This window comes from Papaver somniferum, chromosome 1 (genome assembly GCF_003573695.1).
Source record: "Papaver somniferum cultivar HN1 chromosome 1, ASM357369v1, whole genome shotgun sequence".
Taxonomy (NCBI): domain Eukaryota; kingdom Viridiplantae; phylum Streptophyta; class Magnoliopsida; order Ranunculales; family Papaveraceae; genus Papaver; species Papaver somniferum.
Genome location: NC_039358.1, coordinates 7,647,629 through 7,659,811, shown reverse-complemented (window position 1 = coordinate 7,659,811; position 12,183 = coordinate 7,647,629).

Here is a 12,183-nt window from a genome sequence, read left to right as displayed (position 1 = left end):
ACAGTGAGTTTCTTACCTATAGAAAACCAGAGATCTTATAAAAATGATCACATGTTACATGTTCCTCATTATGGTATAAACTCTTGTGACACTAGTGAACACTTATCATGTGTTTATAAGAACAAGTCTGGTAGGTCTAGATCAAGAAATTGGAAATCTTCCAAATTCCCTTTTCTGGAACCAATTTCTAGAGGTCCTAGACTCACTCCTCAGAAAAATCCTTCGGATGGACTATTGAAATAGTTTATGACAAATTTTTCTGGAATACGTTATAATCGATGGAAGGGAGGTAACACACAAGTAAAACACTCAAAAAACTTGTACAACCCTTCTCCCATGTTTCGTAGTGAGATCACTTCTCACTTCTTTACCTAACTCTAGGTAATCCCATCCTTGAATCTATCTTGAGGGATACAAGGATGATGATTATGGGAGTCTCAAGAATTGTTGTATATTTTTATGTTGTTTCTCTTTTGTCAATCAATCTGAGTTATGCAACTGTCATAACTCAGGCTCTAATTTAAAGATTATGGAGTTATATTGAGAAACATGGTGTTTTTTCCTTATTGGATTTCGTTTATCTTTCTCTTGCAAACGGTCCATGAACGTCTGTGTCCTACTCTTTTGAGTTCATAGGGTTTCCTTAATGAGAAGTGCCTTCTCTTAAATACGTATACATCATATATTGTATAAATCCATCCATAATAAAAAAAATTATGGAGAACTCTGCAAAATCTCAAGAGATTGTGCATCTTGATATGGAGGAATACACTCAAAGACGTGATTCAAGAGCTGGTTTTAAAGAAGATGCTTGCAAGAAAGGACCACAACTCCTAGATTGATGATTCTGTCAAAGACTTAACTCATTTTCAGAACGATTCAAAGGTCTAATTTTCAAATCTCCAACTGCAAATAAACCAACTCTTAGATGGTCAGGACAAAATCCTTGCAAATCAAAATATTCTGATACGGAATCAGAAGAAACTCATCATGGATTGTGTCAAGGCTATACAACTTGCTCGGGTGATTGATCGCAAAGTTTGTGTTCTAACTCACGAACATGGTGTGTCTATAGTCAAGAGGATAAAAGAAATCAGTGACACCTTCTATGATGGATTCGTTGAAGGGTATGAGGTTCTCAATGAACTTTGAATGTCTAGTAAATCTTTTGTTAAAGAATTTTTTTTTTTTTTTTTAAGAATAACTAGAGTTTGGGATAGCCATTATTGTGAGTACACATAGTTATGTCCAACGATTTTTATCTTCAATGTTTTAGATTTATTTATTTATATTCTATGTTTTTGGAAGATGATATTTTTTTGCAATTTTAATCTTTATGATTTTATATATTGCAAATTGTTATGGGATATGTTGTTTACGTCCGTGAACCTGTGATTGTCCCATACTTGTTCAAAAGTTATCTCTATTATGTCGGTATGAATGTATTGATAGAAGATAAAATGAACTTTTGACATTACAAAAGTTAAAGCCTTTTATGTCATTGTTTTGATGGAAGAAAGGATAAAACTTTTGTGTACAAGGATTAAGCCTATTATATGTCATCGTGCAAATAGTGACAGAAAATAGGATGAATCCTTGTCTATTCCGCAGTATATGGTCGATCTCCGATCCATATTTTTGTGCATATACTGTGTTGCTCCTTAAGGTTCTTTATGTTTGAGCATGACCAACTAAATTGATCATTCTCTTTTGGTTATTTTAGTTGTTGCTCCGTAAGTTCTCTTATGTCGAGCATGACCAATTGAATTAATCATTTTTGTGGTTAATTTGGTTGTGTATTCCAATTAAATTAATTATGAGTTTTCTTGTGATTAATTTAATTGTGCATTTCGATTGGATTAATCATGAATTCTTTTGTGGATAATTCAATTGAATACTTTGGATTCAAATTCATGTTTTCATGTGATTTGGTTATGTCCAAATAAATCCTTATTTTCTTGTGACAGTAAGGTCGCCTTTGTTGTTCCTTTGGGGATGACATTATGGGGGAGATTTCATATTGAACTTGTGCTTAATTGCCAAATCTTTGTGGGGAGTGCGGCTGTGGAATTTTAGGGGTTATCTTGTATCTTTATTAACTCCTTGATGAATGCATTTAGCTTAGGCTTTATGATTGCATCTAAATAAGTTTGTATGGTATTCTCTTTTAGTCATGAAGTATCTCCGTGGATATTTCATGAGGATCCCACTAGTTTTCGTACCTTTGCCAATTTATATTGACAAAAAGGGAGAGAATTAATGTGTGGTGTGATACTACAAATACATATGGTTTACGAATCAATATGTAAGGGGGAGTGGTTTTCATGTGGAGATAAAGTATTGACTAAGGGGGAGTAATGAATATCACCATAGTATTGTAATAAAAGTTTTGATACTATTGGACTTTGCTGTTGTGTAATAATACTATGACACTGTATAACAATGATTGAGAGCATTTTGTTTTCTTATTGTTATACCTACGGATCTTCAACAACTATGATGCTGAACTTACAACCTTTAGGATCATGGAGTACTTGGAAGTGACGAAGATTTCGAGTCGCGTTGAAGATGCAAGGAGATAAATCATGTGGATGGGAAGCTACAATTTTTATCTATTTTGTAATCCATATGTATTGATAGTATTGTCACTAAAATTGACAAAGGGGGAGATTGTTAGAGCATTGCTCCTCGGTCGAACTCGCATGCGTTGCTATCTCAAGCATGTTTGTCAATGTTAGTGATCAAAACTATAAGTCTTGATTTCTAGCCTATTTATAGATGTCTCGGACTAGGATATAGATAGTGTAGTTGAGCTTAGATCTCTCGGTGTTCATCTCTTGAAGACGAGGAACTACTAAGGAGAGCTTGTGGAACTTCTTCGACAAAAGGTATGTGGAGACTTGAACTCATCTATCACTTGGAAATTCTATTTCTACTATCTCCTATATTGAGACATAAGCCGTGTTACAATATAGTTTTTCTATACACATTTGAGATTTCGAGCTGAGTATATCTCGCTTACATATTTCTCGAAATATGTGTTGGTAAGCTTTCGTTTCGACCAAGTTCATCTTATATCATGAGAAAATTGCCGAGTAACATCTTACAAGGTTTGTGTGATACAATCATTTGATGTAGACCTGGAATTTTTCGATAATGATTATTTCAATATCTTGAAAATTGCTTTCATGCTAATATTGTGTGAAAACTGCTATTGTCATCATAGAATAATGTTTCAATGATTGAAATAAAGATTTGATGATGTAACCATCTTTGGATATAAGCATATATAGTGTGTTCGCACAATAATGTATAAACCCATAAACCGGGAACCAAGATTATGCATATGTGTGTATACGAAATTGGTGAAGGAGACAAGATAAGTATGCGTACCCGTACGCATACTGGCGGAAGTTTTCGAACCGAAAATATCTGCTGAGTTTGGGAATTACAATCTCCTAAACTAGTCACCTTAAGTATGTGTACCCGTACGCATACTAGCGGAAGGTTTCAAACCGAAAATTTCTGCTGAGTTTGGAAACTTAACAAAATCAAAATCTGGTTGCTTAAGTACGCATACCCGTACGCATACTTAAGCTGGTTACTTTGTCAAATCGGTCAGTTCATGAACTTAAACATTTATATCATAAGGAATGCAATCTTTGCAAACCGTGGCTATAATGTTCATGATTGATTCAAGTGAATCAAACCGATTTGGTTTCGATTGTGTTTTCTATGCAATTGAACAACTCTTTAACTAGTTTCATTTATGTCATTTGAACTAGTTATGGTTAAGATGAATAAGATTGATATGAGAGTAATCATATGGCTAACCTCAGTCAACTATTTATAAACCAACCTGGTGTACAAGTTTAGGTATGGTTACATAAACCTAAATGAGGTACATTTCATTTGTGTGTAACAAGCTAAGTTCGATCTAACAGTTGAAAGATATTAGCTTGGTTGAATCAGGTTTTTCATCTAATGGTGAATATTGAATGCTTTATTATCAAGGCAACTTGGATTGCAAAGCCTGATTTAAAAACTATATAAAGGAGAAATCTAGCAGCTGGGAAACCTAATCCCCACACCTCATGTGTGTTAATAGTTGTATAACTAGAGTCAATTCTCCTTTAACCTTAGGTTTCTTCTCGAGACCCTATAGGTTAACGACTTAAAGACTTCATTGGGATTGTGAAGCCAGACCCAACTATTATTTTTGTAGTTGTGTGATCTGATCTTGCTGTTTATATCGTGTTGAGTGCAATTGAAATAATTGGCTCGAGATTTTATATCTCCGATAGGCAAGATAGAAAATTAGTCACAAACAAACTTCGTCTCATCGTTTGTGATTCCACAATAACTTGTTTCGCTAGTCATTTAAGTTTATTGTGAGGTGATTGATAATTCTAGGCTGTTCTTCGGGAATATATGTCCGGGTTATCAATTGGTTCCTTCACCTTTATTTATCAAGAGACGGAACAAAAAATCTTGGGTATTTCTGTGGGAGACAGATTTATTCAATCCTATAGACTTTTCTGTGTGAGACATATTTGTCTATCAAGTCTTCGACTTTGGGTCGTAATAACTCTTAGTTGTGGGTGAGATCGGCTAAGGAAATCAAGTGCGTAGTATCCTGCTGGGATCAGAGACGTAAGGAGCGTAATTGTACCTTGAATCAGTGTGAGATTTATTAGGGTTCCACTACAGTCCAGTCCGAAGTTAATTGGTAGTAGGCTAGTGTCTGTAGCGGTTTAATACAGTGTGGTGTTCAATCTGGACTAGGTCCCTGGTTTTTCTGCATTTGCGGTTTCCTCGTTAACAAATTTCTGGTGTCTGTGTTATTTCTTTTCCGCATTGTATTTTGTTATATAACTGAAATATCACAGGTTGTGCGTTAAGATCAATCAATTAGAATATCCAACCTTGGGTTATTGATTGACACTTAAACATTGGTATTTGGAACCGTTCAAGTTACTCCTCTTATTCAATCGGGATCGCAGATTTCTATTTGCTGATTGTGGATTGAATTAAGAGTTAGAGATATTAAACTCTTTTATATACTTTACTCTAGATTGAGTCTGACTGTGTAGTTTATTCTCTAGAAAGTGTATTGGAGGAAGTCCTCTCAGATTTCCAAACGAATCGTAGGGTGTGGTTGTTAGACCCCCGCATTTTCACATATTTCTCGAAATATGTGTTGGTAATATTTCGCTTTAACAAAGTTCATCTTATATTCTTGACGAAAGTCAAAAGATGATCATGGGAAAATCGCCTTGTAACATATTACATGATTTGTGTAAGATAGTCATTTGATGTAGACTCAGAATGTTTCGTATTGATCATTCGATCACTTGAAAATTGCTTTGAAACTAATAGTTTGTGTGAGATAGCGATTGTCATCTTCCAAGAATGTTTCAATGGAGTTTAGAACAATTTGATTTAAGCATAGTATGCGTACTTGCATGTATGTAATCCAAGTCCGGGAACCATAGTATGCATACCCGTGTGCGTACTAGTTGGTTTTGAGAAAGTCCGAGAACCTTGTACGCATACTGGTACGCGTACTGGCGTGAGGTTCAGGTCCGGGAATTTCTGCTGAGTATTGAGGTATGCGTCCCCATTCGCATACTGGCGAACCCAAACTTAGTCTGGACACTAAGGTATGCGTACCCGTTTACATACCTGAGTGGATAATGTTCTAAAATCGATTTGTTCATAAACTAATACATTTTTATATTAAAGAATGCAATCTTTTGCAAACCGCGGTTATAATATTCATGACTTGATTCGAGTGAATCAAAATCGATTTTGCTTCAATTGTATCTTGTATACTTCTATAAGAATATAAACAATTGAGCAACTCTAGAACTAGTTTCATTTGAGTCATTTGAACTAGTTATGATTAAGATGAATATGGTTGATATGTAAGCGTTCATATGGATAACTATTGTTGAGCCAACAAAGGTGTACACGTTTGGGTACGGTTACCCATATCTGAATGAAGTCACTTTTCATTGTGTGCAACAAGCTAAGTTCGATCTAACGGTTGAAAGATATTAGCTTGAGTCTAAACAGGTTTTCATCTAACGGGGAATATTGAATGCTTGGTTACCAAGGTAGCATTGATTTTAAACCATGATTTAAAGACTATATAAAGGATAACTCTAGCAACTGGGAAACCTAATCCCCACACCTCCTGTGTGATCCTAGTTGCGACTATAGTCGATTCTCCTTTAACCTTAGGTTTTTCCAAAACCATGTAGGTTAACTACTTGACTTCATTGGGATTGTGAAGTCAGACCCAATTATTTTCTCTGTAGTTGCGTGTTATGATTTTGTTGTTTTTTATCGTGATTGAGTACTATATTCTCTAAGATTTGCTCGAGATTTAATCTCTGATAGGAAAGATAAAAAGTAGTCACAAACATCTTCGTCTCATCGTTTGTGATTTCACAATATCTTGTTTCGCTACCATACGAGTAAGATTACTATGAGGTGATTGATATTTCTAGGTTGTTCTTCGGGAATATAAGTCTGGTATATCAATTAGTTCATGTTCACCTTGATTTATCAAAATACAGAACAAAACTCATAGGTTTATCTGTGGGAGACAAATTTATCTATTCAATAGACTTTTCTGTGTGAGACAGATTGGTTTATCAAGTCTTCGACTTTGGGTCGTAGCAACTCTTAGTTGTGGGTGAGATCAGTTAAGGGAATCAGGTGCGTAGAATCCTGTTGGGATTCAGAGACGTAAGGAGCGCAACTGTACCTTGATCAATGTGAGATTGATTAGGGATCAACTATATTTTAGTCCGAAGTTAACTTGGAGTAGGATAGTGTCTTTAGCGGCTTAATACAGTGTGGTGTTCAAATATGGACTAGGTCCCGGGGTTTTTCTGCATTTGCGGTTTCCTCGTTAACAAAATTTCAGGTGTCTGTGTTATTTCTTTTCCGCATTATATTGTTTATATAATTGAAAAATCACAAGTTGTGCGTAAGTTCGATCAATCGTAAATCCAATCTTTGGTTCTTGATTAAATTGATTGAGACTTGGATATTGATTTTTGACCCCGTCCAAGTTATTTCTTATATTCAATCGGGCTCCAAGTTCCTATTTGTTTGATTGAAGATTGAATTGAGAAATTTAGATATAACTCTTAGATTGAGTCTGACTGTCTAGTTGATTCTCTTGAAAATATATTGGAGTTAGTCCATACAGATTTCTAAGCAAAATATTGGGTGTGGTTGTTAGAAACCCGCTTTTTCAATTGGTATCAGAGCACGCAAACACGTTTACGACCTTATGAGTTTGTGTTTGTAGCGATCTGACTCTATGGACAAAAGTGTTATCTCTATAAATGTACCGCCAGTCTTCGATGACTCGAATTACTTGTGGTGGAAAATTTCTATGTGTGCCTATCTTTAAGCACATGATTTTCAATCATGGGTTCACGTTGTTAATGGCTATGATCCCCCGGTAGTTACAATAGGAACTGTAACTGTTCCAAAGGATATTGGTGATTATGATGTTGTCGAGATTTTCGCTGCAAAGCAAAACTCTGACAGATTGAATGCAATCATCCATGACATTACCCCAGATCTTCAGCACCATGTGACTACGTGCACTCGGTCTAAAGATGCTTGGGATATCTTAGAAACCGTATTTGAAAGGAATACATGTAAAAAAGAAGGTAGGCTTCAAAACCTAAATTCTGATTGAGAAAACCTTCGTACGGAAGATGAAGATTCATTTGATGAGCTTAATCATAAAGTGTCTGAAATTGTTAATGCATCTTTTGTGTTGCGTAAGACTATTCCTGAAAAGAACATTGTGTTGAAAATTCTCAAATCATTGGCATCTAGATACGATTCTAAGAAACATGCCCATTGAAGGAAATAACCTTGATGTGCTTTCCATAAATACTCTTGTTGGGAAGTTAAATATCTTTGATCATGAGCATGTATCCAAATATGGAAAGGATATTGCTTTCAAAGCACAAAATAACATTAATTTACTTGATAAAAGTAAAAGTGTTGACATCTCTAAAGTGATCCTTCTGAGACTGATTCATCAGATGAAGATCTTGACAAGTCTGTCTTTTTGATCACTAGACTGTTTAGAGATCTTCTTTTGAAGAGAATTAAACGGTTCTCTAGAGATAAACTTAATTTATCAGTTAAACCTCATAATCGTGTTCCTCCTAAAAACAGGGTACTGGCGATACTAATGATGAGGATATGCCACAATGTTTCAAGTGTAAAGGTTTTGGTCATTTTGCAAATGAGTGTCCAAATCATAGAAAATACACTGGAAACAAAGGTCTTGCTCCAACTCTTGATGAAATGTCTGATCACTATGATTCTAATGAATAAGAAAAATCAAGTGTTGCAGTCTTCTGTGAAAATATTGAATTTGACAATTGTAGCAATACATACATCAATATCGATATTCTTTCAGGAGGAACTTCAACCACCTTAGATGATAAAATGGATTTCTCTTTATCTACTAGAAATTCTGTTTCTAATTTTTCAGGTTCTATCATTTGTCTAGCAGCCTGCACAGCCATGATGTCTGAACCATCCTCCACATTGACATGTTCTTATTGTACTCTCAAGGGTCATGAACTCTCTAAATGTTTCAAGTACAAACATAAGATAAGATATGACAACAAACTTCAACGAAGAGCAAATTGATTAGCAAACAAGCTCAAACTTGTTCAGAAATCGTCTGAGGTATGTAATCTCGTCTCTTCCAAAAGAAGTTAATTTCCAAATAAAAAATTAGACCACCGGAGAAAAAAATATAGTATAAATAGTGTGTGAAACAGGGTTCTAAGAATTTCATTCAAGAAGGTTTTGGTGGACAGATTATTGTTCACCCAGCACAACTTAATTGTGTTGGTTGTGTATCTTGTCTCATGTGCCTGGTTCAAAAGAGACAAGGGTTTACACACTTCAGGCTTTAGGAAAAGAGAAAAAGAATTTGTCATGTTTTGTTTCTTCTTTTTGGTCTTTTTTTCACCTTCTTGGAATTTTTCCATCTTTTCATATCTAATTGATATTGAAAGGACTCTATTATGTTTGATAAAAAAAAGGGTTAAAATCGAAAATTCTGCCTTCTTTAGGGTTAAGAGTTTTGCGTATGTGAATCATTTAGTGTACAAAGGTTCTGTAACCCTACATTCCTTTTTCCTTATCTGAAAACTCTTTTTATCACAAGATTTCTTGTTGGGTCTAATTTGCGAATTCCTCTCACATTCTCATACTGGTATGGAGAATCTAAGCATTATGTCTTCTGATGGAAAAGATGTTAATATGATTGTTAAACCATCAATCATGAAGAAAAAGATAAATCTCATGTACCTTAAACTTTGAAAAGAAAAATGAGGAATGTGAGGAAACCAAGAGTTGTTCCTTCTAATCTACAGAAGTTTTCTGGGGTTCTTGAAGAGTTGAAGGAAACAAGAAAGGAGATTCAACAAATAAAGGCTATTTTTTTGAGGACTTTCGAAATTTAGAAGCCCCTGGTTTGGCATCAGTCTAGAAGGTTTGTTGAAATTGACTCCTTTCTTCATGAACCTTATGTTCCTATGGATGTTGACGACAAGGAGTTCGGGGACGATAAAGAATTTTTTTAGAGGCCTTAATGTCTAGGAAACTTTTTATGATAATTTTTTCTTGTGTTTTAAGAAGGATAACTAGGGTTTGGAATATCAATTATTGTGAGTACACATTGTTATTTCCAACGATTTTCACCTTGCAATGTTTTTAGATTTATTTAATTAAATTCTATAGTTTATTTGGAAGATGGTTTTGCAGTATTAATCTTTACGGTTTTATATTGCAACTTGTTATCGGATATGTGTGTTTGCGTCCGTGAACTATGATTGTCCCATAATTGCTCAAAAGTTAAGTCTATCATATGTCCTTTTTGATAAAAAATAGAATGAACTTTTGACAACAAAAGTTAAGCCTATTATGTCATTATGCAAAAATTGATGAAGATAGGATGAACTTTTGTCTACAAAAATTAAGTCAATTATATGTCTCTATGCAAATATTAATGAAAAATAGAATGAATCTTTGAATATTCTGTAGTATTGGTCTTTCCCTGATCCACATCTTTGTGTAAATACCGTGCGGCTCCGTAAGTTCTCTTATGTCAGCATTTCCGATTAAATCGATCATGAGTTCTCTTGTGGTTAATTTAATTGAGTATTTTGGATACAAATTAATGTTTCATGTGATTTGTTAATATCTAAATAATTCATTCTTTTCTTGTGAAAGTAAGGTCGCTCTTGTTGTTCTTTCGGGAATGACATTTTATGGGGGAGAGTTCTTAATTGAACTTGTGCTTAACTTCCAAATCTTTGTGGGGAGTGCGGCTGTGGAATATTGCATGAGTTTTCTTGTATCTCTATAAAATCCTTATGAATAAACTAGTTTAGGCTATGTGAAATCATCGAAACAAAGTTGATATGTTCTCTTGTGGTCATGAAGTATCTCTATGAAAATTTCATTAGGATCCCACTAGTTTTCGTACATTTGCCAATTTATATTGACAAAAGGGGGAGAATTAATGTGTGGTTCACACTACAAATACATATGTTTTACAGATCATTGTGTAAGGGGAGTGGTTTTCATGTGAGATGAAGTATTGACTAAGGGGGAGTGATACATATGAACATAGTATTGTTGTTAAAGTTGTGATACAATTGGACTTTGATGTTGTGTAATAATACTATGACACTGTATAAAAATGATTGAAAGCAACTGTTTTCTCATTATTATAGAAACGGATCTTCAACAACTATGATATCGAGTTGAACACGTTCAGAATCACTGGAGTACTTGGAAGTGACGAAGATTTCGAGTAATGTTGAAGAACCAAGGAGATCAAGCATTTGGATGAGAATCTACAAAGTTTATTTATTTTTTAATCCATATGTATTGATAGTTTTGTCACTAAAATTGAAAAAAGGAGATATTGTTAGAGCACTGCTCGGTCGAACTCGCAAGCTTTGCTATCTCAAGCTTGTTTGTCAAGTTTAGTTGTCAAAACTATAAGTCTTGATTTCTAGTCTACTTGTAGCTAAGTCTCGGATTAGGATAGAAAGTGTAGTTGAGCATTAGACTTAACGGCGTTCATCGATTGAAGACGAAGAACTACTAAGAGCAAGGGATGTGGAGTGAGTGTTCTCATTCAATATGAATGACTATCACTGGATTTGCTGAAATTAGGTGCTACTATGGAGTGAGAATGCTCACTCATTCATCAATAATTACTCGTACACTCATTGGGGCGAAAGAGTGTATGAAAGTGGAGACTAAGTGGCTGATTGTCAGCCGTTTGGAAAAAAAATTACATTGAGCGGCTAAACATATGCCTCTCAACCCTATTTTTAGAGTTTTATTATTTTAAAACTCTTAGATGTGGGACCCACATCAGGTTTTATTATTAAAAAAAAACTACGGGAGGCGTAAGTTCAGCCGTTTTGGAGAGAATTTTTCTCTCTAAGCGGATAAACATCAGCCGCTTAGTCTGTTAATTTTGAGTCCCACGGCCACAAAACACTCTTTCACTCAGTCACTCACTCAATTTGAAAAGGAATGAGTGTTAAAAACACTCATTCCATAGCCCTTTCTCTAAGGGGAGCTTATGGAACTTTCATCAACAAAAGGTATGTGGAGACTTGAACTCATCTATCACTCAAAAGTTTATCTACTCTATCTCATATTTGAGACAAAAGTCGTATAGCTATATAGACTTCAATTATGCACATTTGATATTTCAATCTGAGTTTAACTCGCTTACATATTTCTCGAAATATGTGTTGGTAAGCTTTCGCTTTAACCAAGTTCATCTTATATTCTTGATGAAAGTAAAAAGATGATCATGTGAAAATCGCCTTGTAACATCTTACATGATTTGAGTGAGACAGTCATTTGATGTAGACTCGGATGTTTCGTATTGATCATTCGATCACTTGAAAATTGCTTTGAAGCTAATAGTTTGTGTGAGACAGCGATTGTCGTCTTCAAATAATGTTTCAATGGTTGAAATGAGAGTTTAGAACAATTGGATTTAAGCATAGTATGCGTACTTGCATATATGTAATCCAAGTCTGGGAACCATAATATCCATACCCGTATGCGTACTGGTTGGTTTTGAGAAAG